The sequence below is a fragment of the Numida meleagris genome, chromosome 5 (assembly GCF_002078875.1).
Source record: "Numida meleagris isolate 19003 breed g44 Domestic line chromosome 5, NumMel1.0, whole genome shotgun sequence".
Lineage (NCBI taxonomy): Eukaryota > Metazoa > Chordata > Aves > Galliformes > Numididae > Numida > Numida meleagris.
The window spans coordinates 18,496,960-18,511,073 of NC_034413.1; the positions used below are offsets into that span (position 1 = coordinate 18,496,960).

The 14,114-nt window shown below is 46.3% G+C and overlaps 1 long non-coding RNA gene across 2 annotated transcripts in view; it reads right to left on the reverse strand.

Annotated features, from left to right (window-relative positions):
- The window catches only part of LOC110399774, a 91,858-nt gene that overhangs the window by 39,214 nt on the left and 38,530 nt on the right, over positions 1–14,114 (reverse strand). The window lies entirely within an intron of this gene.

A 14,114-nucleotide genomic window follows, 5' to 3' on the forward strand; every position in this document is an offset into this window, starting at 1 on the left:
TATATGTTGTGGAGGTGTCTGATCATGGAAGTAACACAACTACCATGTTTTTCATGCATTATCAACCCTCAGACACTGGAGTGGGGAAGAAAATAACCCTTTCCATCAAATTAAAGTAAATGGGGAAAAAATAGAAAAGCCTCACAAGCCCTTCTCTCCAGAAGAGAAAGGATACACTCTCCATGTAAAGTCACCGCAGTGCAAGACAATGGGCAAGGAATTTGCAGCAGGCATGAGAACAGCCCCAGACAGCTGTTCCTCCAAAGCTATCGTCTGATTTGTGGATAAGATAGTCTCCTCTCCTGCAGCACCCTTGGATGTCAGTGGGATTGCTGGCAGAGAACTAAATTCACCCCTTCCAGATGCATGTGTATCACACACTTGCAATATGATCTTTGCCCATGTTCTTTAAAGAATCATGGCAGGTAGCAACAAAACATCAATGAGGGTCCTAAGAAACAGAAGCCCTGCCTCAATTCTAAATGTCCTGGCTGTATAAACTACCCTGTGAGGGCAGACAGGTGTAGTTGAACTCCAGAGTTACCTTGGACAGCCTTCTCCCAAGCAGACACCATCCTGGGAGCACTGTCTCTCGTGGATACAAAGTGATCCCAGTTCAAGAGCAGTCTAGGCTTCTAGATGCCTGACTGAGTTATCTAGGTATCACCAACAATCTTAGCAGGTGGAGTGGCATCATTTACACACAACAGCAGAGAAGAGGATTAGGACTGAGGCAGCAAGCTCTCCTTGGACTTGAATGCAGCAGTTCTACCAGTCTCCTCCATTGTCTGCCTCGCAGGGTCAGCACTAGCGCCACAAAGGAGATCCCAGCCTCTTAGGAAAAAAAGACAAGTCCTGGGCATACTCGCCCAGTGATAAAACAAACCAGGGTGCCAGCAAAGTTTAAAGTTCTTGGTCATTTTGCACAATGGAATAGGAGGGGAGACTTGGTCAGATGTCCGTATGTCCTGCTATGTGAACACAACAGCTCCCAAGGGAGTTTTATAGTGAATCCATGGACAGGGAATTTATTTGGAAGGTTCAAGTACCGGGTTAGTCTTTTCAAGACTTTCTGAAGTGATCAGTGTAGATCTGGGACACTTCTTTCCACTTCTGCCACTGTATTTTTGGGGAGCCGCTAATCTGTTCTGGACCTGAACTTCCCTAACTGCGGAAGTGGAAAATGGTCCTCTGTGCTCTAGGCTTGGCTCTTGAGCCTGTTTTGCCCAGATCCCCAAAGGAACTCTTATCCATAGCAAGTCAAGTGGCACTCTGTGTTCCTACCATCATCCACCAGGACCAGTTCCAGTGCTGAGTCCACTTTCATTGTCCCACCCTCAGTATTAATTACCTATGAAATGGAGCATGGACCGTAAAAGAGGAGCTGGGCCTTACATGCAGCTTACAGGATATTGAGGCAGAGCTCCAAAATGCTCAATTTTCCTTTCTGTAAAACACCTCCCATCACCAAGAGGGGTAGCTCTTCTGCTCCCACCTCTCCAGCCTCCATAGCATGCCACTAGCAGCCAGATGGGCTGAGAGCAGGGACCACCTTGTTCATGACAGCTTCTAGCCCACTGAATATCTTATTTAATCTGCAAAAACACCGACCTAAAACTGAGCTCTCTGGCCTGGAAAAAGGAGGCTATTGGAGCTGTCCTGGCAAGGCCATGTGGCAGTGCCATGGCATCACATTTCTGTCCTCATAGATATGGGCTGCAAGCTGACTCTGCTCAGAGAGAACATTAACTACACCTCTTTATTATTGAGAAGAAATTTATTGGAGACATCCCTCCCTCTCTCCAGCTTCTCCTTTACCTTCGCGGAAAAGTAAACATTTAATTTTTTTTGTTGTTAATAGATTTAATGTTCATTTGTCGGTAGCCTAGGGGCAGGAACGCGTGACATTTCAAATAATTGTTGTTTCGGGGGTATCCTCTGGAGGAAAATGCTGCAAAAGTGTGGAGAAGATTTAAGTAAATTACTGTGTCAGCTTCTATTTATTCCTTACATGATTGCCAGAGGCAGGGCTGCAAGATAACCATTAGAGGCCCAGCCATAAAACAGGGAAGCAGAATTTCAAAAAGCTGGAGTGCCATTACTAGAAAGTTAGTGTGTAACATGTTAAATTATCCCCAAAGTAGGGGGAGGCAGAAAAGGGGAGGCATGTGTCTAAGAGTGAGAGAAAAGAAACAGAGAAAAAGAGAGGAACTGTATGAGTAAAAGGAATTGCTCCATGGGGAATAAATGAAATATTAGATAGCTAGACAGACAGACAAAGAGGTAAATAGAAGAAGAATGAACAAAGACTAGTGCAGTCCTTGAGTCCATCTCTGAGGACCTGCCGTGGAGCACAATGTTCAGTGCAGCCCTAGTCCCCTACAGCTTTGTTGCCCTCACATCTCTAAGATGCAGCCAAAGGCTCTAAAGAAAGTCCAGTTTCCTGCCCATTGAGGCTTCTTGGCTGTTTACTTTTCACCACTTCTTGCCTCCAAAAGGTACTTGTATGACGACCATCCCTGTAATGGGGAGTATTCAGTTCAGTCTGGCGTTGCTGGGTAAAGTTCCAATTCAAGCATGACAGCTCAGCTTTGACCTCATTTACAGGCATCTGTGGCTCTGTCAGATAAGGTATTTGCACCAGGAAGAAGCAGCCAGGGCAGGAAGAACTGTAAAAAATTCTGCATATTCAAAAATCTATCCCCAGAACCAAAGGCACAGAGCCAATGCATTTTCTGGGAGCAGACTGCTTTCTCTGTACACGATCTTTCTACAGGGGCATGGGGCTGGGAAGAGAAGAGCTAGACACCAAGATGCTGACTGAGCCCACGGATCAGCACAGGCCAGAGTCAAGGAGGTATGTCAGGACCCAGGACACCTGTTCTCATCTGTCCCATCTTGGCTTTTGTTTGTCTGGCTAATACGCTGAATTCTTTGAGGTCTACTACTCTGTGTGTGGAAGCTGGAGATTTGTGGGAAGGCATGTCTTTCTACCTGACACGATCGGCTTCATGCTTTTCCTCATCAGATGCTTCCCATTTCCCACCTGTGAGATTGGGACAACATAACACCCAAAGGACCAGTGAGGGGGACAGGAAGCCCCAGTTCTGCTCAAGACTTTGCAGCAAGATGATGCTCAGGCTGTAAGTTAAGCAAGTCTTCAAAACAAAAGGAAATATGTTTGCCAGGGAGAAATGGGAAATGCTCAAGTTCTAACACTGAAGCTAACAGAAAGGGACAAGAGCCAGCTCATTAGTCACAGTGGGCTGTAGGAGAAGCCAAGGAGAACAACCCCATGGCCCTCTGCTGTAATCAGGCCTGGCTCTTCCAGTGCGCTCACAGCTCAGCCGTCCTTCGGCTCCCCACACCGAACTCCTTGTCAGATCCATTTGTGCTGCTCTGCCCAGTCCCCGTCTGTCCCACACCACCCTCCCCATCAGTTTCCTTCCACTCCTGTTTATTATCTGTGCTCTGGAGCTCAGCATTCCCCTCTGACTCATTGCTCAGAAGCTGCCTGGTTCTTCTTTTCTTTCACTGTAATTTATTTACATTATGGAAAACAATTAAGTTCCAAAAAGTCTTATTTATCCCACAGATCTGGTTTTATCTTCTTTAGCATCACTCTCCATTTGTTCCTGCTATTGCTTCATTTTTTCTCACTCTTCTGCTCAAGGCAAGTGCAGCTGTGTGGGAGCCAAGGGGCTGACAAACTGTAGCCTCAGTTTCTCCAAGACAACAGTTCTTCTCTCACTTCTCACGCAAGAGGATGAGAGTCCAAGCACACGCTCAACAATAAATAACCAGGGAGATTTTTTTTTTTTTTTAATTTTAACGACTTGCAGGGAAGACTTGCTGGTTAAATCATTGCTAACTCTCAACCTCCTCAATATTTCTTTGCTAATAGACTTCAGGTTTAATTGAAGGATCTTCTCTGGACTCTGTCTAAGGCACCATTTTCTCTTTAACCCCACCACTCACAGCCTCACAAAAGCCAATCCATTAAGGGTCTTCATTAGTTTGAGCACCAGCCAACCACCCAAGCGGCAAAGGTCAAACACAGTCACCTGTCACAACATGGCAGTAAAACTACTAATTGTATGGGAACAAATGAGATAAAAAGATGGTACTATTATGCTATTTGATTTATTTTGTTTCCAAAGAGTCATTTAAGTCTAATTTACTTTGCAAGCTATAGAGTGGGCCTGTGTGGATACAAATCCCGGAGTGAGCAAATGTGGGCGTGTGCATGTACGTGCACCTCTCTCTCTCACACACATGCCTATACACACGTAAACACATGCAGGAGTCTGAAACGCAATCTAGGGAACGATAAAGTCATGGCATCATAAAGACTTAGATTTAACTCTCCAGGCAAGCAGAACACCACATCACACTGGGATGGCTCTGCTGTAGTGGCACTGAGTCACACCAGCCCTCCTGCTGCCAGCTCGGTTGGCCATGCACATTTCCTCAGCATCCCAGCTGCAATGGCAAGGCCGAGGCAACCAGTGCAAGGTCCCATTTTGGAAGGGCATTTGCTGTGGAAACCTGTTCCTTTTTTTTTTTTTTTTTTTTTTTGGTGCTCAGGATGAGAAAATGGCCCACATGCCCTCTGGTGGACAAATGCCATTTTGCAGCTCTGGGATACAAATGGAAAGCTGCAAGTGGCCATATTTGTAGGCACAAAAAGAAGTCATTTCCCTGAAAGGTTTTTAAAAGCTTGCTTTCTCTCCAGCTTGTCCTGGCAATCATGATCTCAGCACATCTTTGACTGCCAACTGAACAAAAAACCTGACCGTTCTGAGGCACAAAAAACATAGTCCAGCCTCACTTCTTCATTGTATGTGCCAAATCAACATGGCCACCTTCACTAACAGCTTCCATTACGACATGAGGGTATCATTTTTTCCTAGAAGAAGACATAAGTTGTGCTCATCCTAGAATAAAGATCTTGTTCAAACACAGGTCCCAGTCTCAAGCTGCATGGTCATCCTTCAGCACATCATACCAAATATCAGCCAAGATCAGGACAAAAGTTTCCTTTAAAAGATACTGAATGCTAATCACAACTTTGATATTGAATATACATCACAAGAAATTCTACAAGTAGAATTAAAACATTCAAGGGTCTTTCAAAGAACAGATTTCTCCATGTTCATGCATTAGGAACAACTGTTTCAGGGCAATGGAGAGAAGAAAGCAAGGGATCACAGGCTCTTGAAACATACAAATGCATGAAGACATAACCACCTTATTGCAATGACAGAGCATCCTTCTAGACATACACATACTCATAGCTAGACTTGATGAGTAGACTTGTTGGGAGAATGGAAATATTTCCAAGAAGGCAGCCATGTCATTAATGCTTTTCTTTGAAGTTTTTCAATCATCTCTGTTCATCAGCAAGTCATGCAGATCATCAGAATCAATACTTCTTATTACACATTGCATAGACAGTAAACGCTCACAATCCAAAAGGAAAAATGTTCACTAGAACCATTTCAGAGCATTATGAAGGCTATTTTTATATGCCTAATTGCACAGGCACGCACTATAAACCCAACTGAACAGAGGCACAGAAAACTAACACTAGGAATAAAGAACAGAAAGACAGTTCCTGGGTGAAAGTAGTGAGGAAAGAACCTGATGAAGATGAAGGCAGATGGTTGCGCCATCACCTCCAGTGCACATAGCAGCAGGAACTACCCAGTACAAAATACAGCTAGGATATCAGTTTCAGCTAGGATGCAAGTTTCCCTCTTCTAATAGTAAGAACATTTCTGCACACTCCTGGCTGCCTTGGCTGTGTTGGCCCATATGGCCCAGTCGTTCAGACATGGCTGCCTCCAAGAGAAGAGCCAGGGTCACGCCTGTCAGCCTCAATCAAATATGTCCTTGTGTTCACTCCAGCAAGCAGATTATGGAGACTTAACTTGTTCTTGGCATTATGGGAGATCACATGGGCAACTGTGAAACATGAAAAGCAATACATGCCATCCCCCTCCTGTTCTGGCGCTCTGAAGGTGCAGAGATCTTCTTGGCCCATGTTATCTCTTCCTGCTGGAAACAGGGAGGAGATTGAGGACAGCTTCACGTGCCAATGGTGAACATTTAGATTAGCCAAAACTGCCATTAGGGACCTGGGTCATGTGTTAGCTGTGCTTCTGCTCCCTTTATTCCTCATCTTCCTTTCTCGGCTTGTCCCTGACCTCTTTCTTTTTGCCTCCGCACTTTCTCTTTTCCCCATCTCACTTCCTACCTCCCTCAGTGCTGACATCAGCCATACTACACGGCTTGTCTTCAGCAGTCATCAGCATGTTACAGAGGATCCCACCAGCCCAAACTCATTAGCTCTTAGCTAACAAAGGGCTCATGAGGAAAATGTATTCCCTCAGCTTGTATTTAGACAAAGACATTTCCAATCGTGAGTGAGAAACAGACTCCACCAAGCTTGTGATGCATCATCACGGCTACCAGCAGGACCCCACAGTGGAGCTGATTTCTGAGAGAAAGGGAAAATTAGAAGTTTTTCTCTGGCAGAGGGTCATTTGCACCATGTGAATGTATCCAACCAGCTCTAAATGTGCTCCAAAACTGGAAGAGGAAGGGGAAAGGAGGAGGATGATAAGAGTATTAAAACATTTTCCCCTTTTTTGTAATGCAAATGTTACATTTAAACTCACCTTTTCTTATATCAAAATTTGGAAAATAATAAACCACACAGAGCTTCCTGAGACTTTTTTCCCCATTCCCTAGATATTCCCCTAGTAGGAGAGAGTAAGCAGCATTTCACAGCTCCAGCGGAGTCCAAATTAGTTTTTCTGGCAACCAAATGCAGTGTCTACTCCACTATGCACACACACACACATCGCTGCCTACAGCATGAACAGATCCTGCCTGAAGTGCAAAGCCAAGGAACCAAAAGGATTCAGTGCCAGAATTAAAACTGCCGTGTAGTGTTAAAGCTCCTCCACAAACATGGCATGTTATAAGATTCAATTACACAACTATATTTTCAAGGAAATGGGTCTTTAATCTAGGGCTGAGGATGGTGTTCCCTTAATAAGCAGCTCTGCCCTTCTTTTATCTTCTCATTGTTTACTGTTAGGTCTTATGCACTATGCTCGCTGCTGAAGACAAAACTGTAGATTTCTTTCTCCCGTGTTATTTTCTGGTGCTCATAAGAGTGGCTGAGTGCTTTTCTGAGTTGAAATCACTTATCTTCAAAAAACTGGACTTGTTATTTCCATTTTACAGAAAAGAAATTGAGGCACACAGGAAAGAAGATCCAAAGGCATCTAATTCACTTTGGAAACCTTCTATGTTTTCAGCATACTTGTACCACTCTGTGCAAGCACCACAGTTCCCATTTAAATTCAGTAGTGACATCTATGAATCAAAGCCACACCTCAGGATGAAGCAGGGGATAGCATGACTCTAAAACTCAATGTGTTACTACTGCGGCAAAGTAAATTCCAACAACTCTTTGGAAATCCCCTTTGAATAATGATGAGATGAGCATTTCTTCTCCAGCAGGACTCTGACTCATTGCAGGTTCCGTAAGTAAGGAAAGAGAGACCCTATGGACAAGTCTCTCTCTCTCTGCTCCACACCTGGGCACAGCCAGGTTGAGCAGTGAATAAGACAGGAATCCTATTTAAAATGTTTGTGACCAAAGGTTTGTCTATAAGGTAATACAGCCAGAGAGACCTGGCAGAAGTTACCACATATTCACCCCAGTAATGCTCAGTGCCATGTGAAGAAATAAAAATGCTCTCTTAATACTACTGTGACTATTTTCATTCTGTGGAAAAGAAGAAAGAAGACAGTCTTAGCTTGCTTTCCCAAAGTGTAAGAAAACTACATAGTGCCCTCACAAAAAAATAAAAAAATAAAAAAAATCCAAACTGAAAGAAAAAAGAGCAGGCACCACACTGTCAAGAATAATTGGCTGTGCAAACACAATTTAGGAGGCAGCAGATTTGCAGAACAGTATCTTGGAGTGACGATGAATCACATCCATGAGTCAACCACATCAAGCTTTTCAGGAAAAAAAGCAGCTAAGACACCAGTACTATGAATAGCAGTGTCCTTTGCAAAATACGTGAATTACTCTTCTCACTGTAATCTGTTTCGAAAAGGCCACCTCTGGTGGGCTTCTTTCCACATGGGGCAATTTAAGCAACATGCACTTTGAGTCCTGACTGCAAACTTTGAGTCCTGCAAACAAACAATCAGACATCTCTGAAGATGAAATGAGAGGGAAGACCAAAAGAACTGGAATTGCTTAGTTGAAAAAAATCAAGCAGACAGACGGTAGAAGTTTGCTAATAGGTGAAAGAGTGGAGCAGTAACTTTTTTTTTTCCATGTCACTGACAGATACAAAAAAGAACTTATGGGCTTAGATTGCAATAACAACAACAGCAACAAAAGGTATTTACTTTGGACAGTAAGAAGAATATCAGAGGAGTAAGCAGTGTGATAGCTTTGCCATGAGAGAAGAGGATGACTTCACTGGAGGTTTCTGAGGACAGATTAGGTAAACATCTTCCTGAATTACTTAGGAAATGGTGATCTTCTCATGGGAAGGGAGGTATAGGCTAAAGATTTCCTGAATAAAGCTCAGTTCTTACTAATTTTCAACATTGCAATCCAGAGTATGGGATGCCAGTTTTGCTCAGAGAAACAATATGACATTCTTTAAAATGATATTTTCCCAAAAATATATAAATTAATCAATAAATGCAAAGCTTCAACTGAGCAAACACCCATCCCTCACGATTTGAGACTGTGTGGTTAATATAGGACAAGATCATAAGCAATAGGAAATAGGGGCTGATAAAGAGAAGTTTGGGCTGATCCGAACAACAGCTGGTCTTTCCAGTCTCCTTTGTAATTCAAGAGAGTTGTATGGATTGATGGAGCAGTGGCTTGTGGAGCTGATAAGAAAGTCCTGGAATTACTTGTTTATGCAAAAGTAGGGACAGGCAAAAATTCCAGTTCAGGCCAGTTCATCCCAACAACCTCCTGAATTCTAACCTGACTTTGGTTATATCTCAGTGGTCTGCTTGCAGCCACCAGCTCTCTCCAGACCAGGGGCTCTCTGACGCAGCACACCGCTCAAAAGTCCACGGGGCACCTCCTCTCGTCCCTGTGGCCCAAGGGACGTGCCCTCGCTGAGGCTGGCGCCCCGAGGCACGCCAAGAACCGGACTCAGCCCGCCGCCACCCGGGTTCCTCCCGCAGACCCAGCGAGGGCGGCGGCGGCGCCTTCAGCACCGCGGAGAGCGGCAGCTCGGCCCGGCAGCAGGCAGCGCCCGCAGCCCCGGGCCCTGCTCAAAGGGCTGCTGTGCGTCCTGACCTGTCTGCCAGGCAGAGGGAGAAACCTGCGCAGCCCGTGGTGTAAGCAGGCTTACCTCGCCTGGGCCGAAACCTGTTCCGAAGAACCGTTTAAAACTGAACGATCATGGATTCAGAAATGGCACTCTAAATTATGGTTTAACCTTGCACCGATTTTTTCATCTAGAATTATTATATTAAATACAAGTGTTCCTACCATTTGTTGTCTCAAGAAAAAAAGAAATCTAACTCTATATTGCTGGAAGGGAATGCTCTAACATCGTTTTGCTCCCATGGCAAATGGCACCAGGTCATTAACCAGGCTAGTAAAGCAGCTCACCAATTTGTTAGTCAGAAAACCAGCTTGTTACCTGGGCAATCAGATGACTACATTTTACATTTTCAAATAACTCTTAACAAGCAAGAACTAATTAATGTCCATAACATCCCAATGAGCTACAAATGCTCCATCCTACAGCTAGGGAAACTGAGGCAAAGGGCTTCATACTGAGCCACAAGACACAGTCAGGGCCAAGGAAGAGCTAGAGGAGACTCCTGGTTCCCAGCCCTGTATTCACTCCACTCCCAGGAAACACATGAAGGATGCTTCTACCCAATCATCAACTAAACCATCAGTCAGCCTAATAATTAGCCAATTAATTAGCAGCCACCCAAAGCAGATTCATTTACTCAGGGCCCCATCTAACATGGTACTAGCAGGAAAGTTGGATGGGGGAACCTAAACAAGGATCGGAATAGCAGAGCTTTACCCAGCACTGGGCCCTGGTCCACATATAAGCAGGGAAGAGTGGTTGGCTTCGGTGCCTACCACTGTGGCTGAATACTGACAGCAGGAAGAGAATCCCCCAGCAGAAAATGGGAGAAAGCAGGAAACATAGGGCATTTCCATCCAGGGTGGCCAGGGAATACCAAGGCCCCGGCACGACTCACCCAAGCAGTCTAGAGTCAGAAATCACCTGCAGTGAAAAATCAAAAGGTCTGTATGCATGAGGAAGGTTATGTTTGCAGGTAAAGCTTTCAGATAGAGATATTTTATGGAGACCACAAAACTGTTATTATTGTTGTTGTTACGTATTGCTATTATTACTATTAACCTGTAGGCTCATAGGGAAAAAAATTAGTCGTATCTTCAAGGCTATTCTATCAACACACCAAGAGCCCTCAAACAGCCAGCTAAAATTTTTTGGGGTCTGTTTAGCATGGAGTAAATAGGAAATAACAGTTACATCTATATTTAAAACCAATTTAGGCACTTAGCTAATGGCATCAAGGATTGAAAGACTAAGTGGTAGGAGGCACAGGAAAAAGGGGAAATTTTTAACCTGATAAAAAAAAGAGGGTGAAAAATAGCCTAGTGGATATATTTATATTTTTTTTTTCAACATTTGTGCAACTCCCTGCACAAATTAACTTAATCAATTATTTTCCTCCTTCCAAAACAAAATGCTTCCTTCAAGCATTTTGATCAGCCTTGAAGATGCAAGCACAGGCTCATAAAAGATGATGAAACTATGCCTTAACCATTTGTAGTCCATTAGCTGAGCTCTTCAACCCTTTTTTAGCCTCTGAATTGCAATGAGGTTGTATAAAGGTGGGGTGAGCCAGTCCTTGCTGCCCACTAGCTGGGGCAAGCTGCAAGTAGGGCCCTCGAGCATCTACGTGGGCTTAGCTAATTAGAGATAACTTCTTATACTGAGATGCACTTAGAGCTCTGACACCAAGTATTTGCTTTAGGCTTACCCCTCATGCTAATGCCATTAAAATGGTGTGGCTCAGCAGTTCCCAAAGGGATTATCACGAGCTTCCATTTGAGGAGCTCCTCATCTGACTGGCCTCTGAGCTGCAACTTATTCTGCAGAGTGGGTGTCAGGCTCACCAAGTGCCAAGCAGGGTCAAACTCACTCAAAATCACCACTGTCCTTAGGGAAAATCCTCAGCCTGTTTTGCAAAAGACAGTGGGAAAAAAAACCATCAGTATAGATTCCCTCCCCTCTCCAGCACTCGGCAGTCCCACAGGAAGCCCAGCAAAGTCCCTGCACCTCCAAGGCCCACGGAGCTGTGTGCCCACGGTGCACAAGAAGCAGGCTAGCAGGGAGCTGAGAAGCATGAAGTGGCCTCCTGCAGCAGAAAAACCTGTGTGAGGATATGTGAAAAATAACCCTGACTCGCTAATCCTAGCTGTGAGCAAACAATTAGCAGGAAGCAGAGGCAAACAGGAAAGCTGATTTAATTATGTGACACTGATACAGCCAGTGAACTGGAGGGGAGGGAAGGGGGGAGGTGGGGAGGGCTGGGGATGTGGGGTCAAAACAGTTTGTAAAAATCTGTTTCACAAAAGCTGTTGTTCCCCTCGGGGCAGAGAGAGATTACCGTGGCTCAGTGTCTATCAAACACGGGAAGAGAATAGGGCCAGGGGCAATGAGACAGCTTCCGAGTATGAAGGGCCCTTCTTCTTCTCCGCAGCAACCAGCAGCCTGCCAAAGAATTCCTGTAAGCTCTCGGCGGCTTTGTGTGCCTGCCCGGGCTGTGGGGAGCACTGCAGCAGGCCTGCCTATTGTCGGCAGGGCTCAAAGGGAGCCCGGCAGAGAAAAGGGGAGCTGGGGGAGGAAGAGGGCTTAAGGGAGCTTGTTGTTATCAAAGCCGTGGAGCTTATTGTGCCAGAGCAGAATCACGCTGCCTCTGAGCCCCTTCAGTGTGGCTGCTTATGGAGGCACTGCGGGCAGACAGGGTGGGATGTGCTCCTCTCAGTTTGCAGGGTGCCTCTGCGCTGCCCACTAGCACCCTCTGTCCCCAGCTGGGATGTGCAGGGGGAGGCAGCCCTGCACCCCACTTCCTGTACCCACCAGTATCCCAGGACACCTGCCACGGGACCAGAGCCCCATACAGAGCTCCTGCTGAGGCATCTGCTGCAGCCAGGCGTACACAGGGCGAACAGCCACATCCAGGTCTGCAAAGGCATTGGTCCATCGCTGAAAGCATCTACAGCTGGATATAAAGATACACCTGGAAGCTCCTGCACATCCCTTCGGCATCTGTGTGGTCCTCAGCACAAACACACGCAGAAGCACACACAGCAGAAGCCACGCGCAGCACAGCAGTACGGAGGCACACCTTCCTGGCCCACAACCAACTGACACGCGTCTGCTTCCCTAACCTCAGCCATGCATCTGCCTTGAGAGAGCCTTGAGTTGCAGGTCAGGGCATGTGGCAGAGCCAGCAGAAGGGATACCAAGCCACACTGCTTTCAAAGATTCATCTCTGTCAGCGAGAGGCTGAAGGCCTCTGGGAAGCGCGAGCCTCAGGAAAGGCCCTGCAAGAAGGGGGCAGCTGGCAGCTCTGCAGACATTGCTGATGTGCATTATACACTGAGAATTTCCCAAACACCATTCAAAGGCTCCAGCTGAATGGCAGAAAGGCCTGAGACTGGGACACATCCTCAGGGCTCCAGGAGCACCGGACAAGCAGGGTGTAGGACTGGGGTGCCAGCCCAAACCCTGGCCTGAAGAGATTGGGGTGACTGAGCACTGACATGTGGATGTTCCCACAGACTCCGTGCGAGAAGCAAGCCATCAGACTTACAACCACAAAGTAAACTTTTAATGGGGACTAGAGCCTCCATCAGCTTTTGTTCCATATAGACTCGCCCAGGGAAGCACAAAGCAAAACCCCAAGACCTTCGTGAAAGTGGGAAATCACATGTGCCTGGCCACTTCCCATGGTGAGTTTGGTTGTAGAAGGAAACAGCTCTGGAATAACTCTACGCTTCATTTTTCCTGGACCTGGGAATTTTCTCCACACTCATGCCAACCAACTTGCTAAAAGCTCTGCTCCACAGTGGCCAAACCCACATCTGACTACAGGCCTCCCAAAAAAGCCTTCCCCTGCTGAGTGTGGGTGGCGGGGAGCTGGTGCCTAACCCCACAGACACACCCCTCCTGTCCCAGTGCCAGTCCCAGCGGGACTTGGCCAATTCGCCATCTCACCCTGCTCAGACTCACATGCGTGCACCTGTGAGATGGGGACAATTCAGCTTCCCACCCCAGACCTCATCCCTAATCCCTTCCCCTCCCGCAGCCACCCAAGGCCAAGCAGCGGCACAGAGCTGACTGGGCAGGGAAGAGGAGCTGGGGTGGGCAGGAAGGGGCACCCCAACAGGGGAGCGGGCTCCCACAGTCCCAGTAGGAAAAGTAGGGGGGCTGAGGTTGCGGGGGAGGGGACAGAGGCAAGGCAGGGAGGGCTTCTCATTGTGAGGGAAATTTTATTTTTAACAGATGCTAAGGCAGATGGCACAGAATTAACAGAAAATGGGAGAGGAAAAAAGAGGAAGAACATTACTGGCTCCAGAGAGAGTGGACATTAAAAAAATAAAGAATAAGGGAATGAAAACAAGTTTAAGTACTCTCTCCAGAGGAGGGGGGGAGGGAAAGCGTGAGGCAGAGCAGGGACGAAGCAGCGTGATAATAACCAAAGGCGTGAAATTGCAAAAGTAAAATTTGTGGCACTCGGGAGGGGCTGATAAGGCCCCAGCTTCATTGCAAAACTCACTCAGAAATTACTGATGTGATGTTTTAGCCTTTATCATTAATAATAATCGAGAGTGGGGAGTGGGGTGGGGGCGCCTGAAACAAAGAGGGAGAGAAATGGTGTGAGCATGGGGAACTTGGGCAGAAGGTGGAGGAGGGAGCTGGGGAGAGGAGCAGAGGGTTCAAATGAGGGAGAAAAGGGGCAAGGAGAGAAGGGAAAGCTGGAAAAAG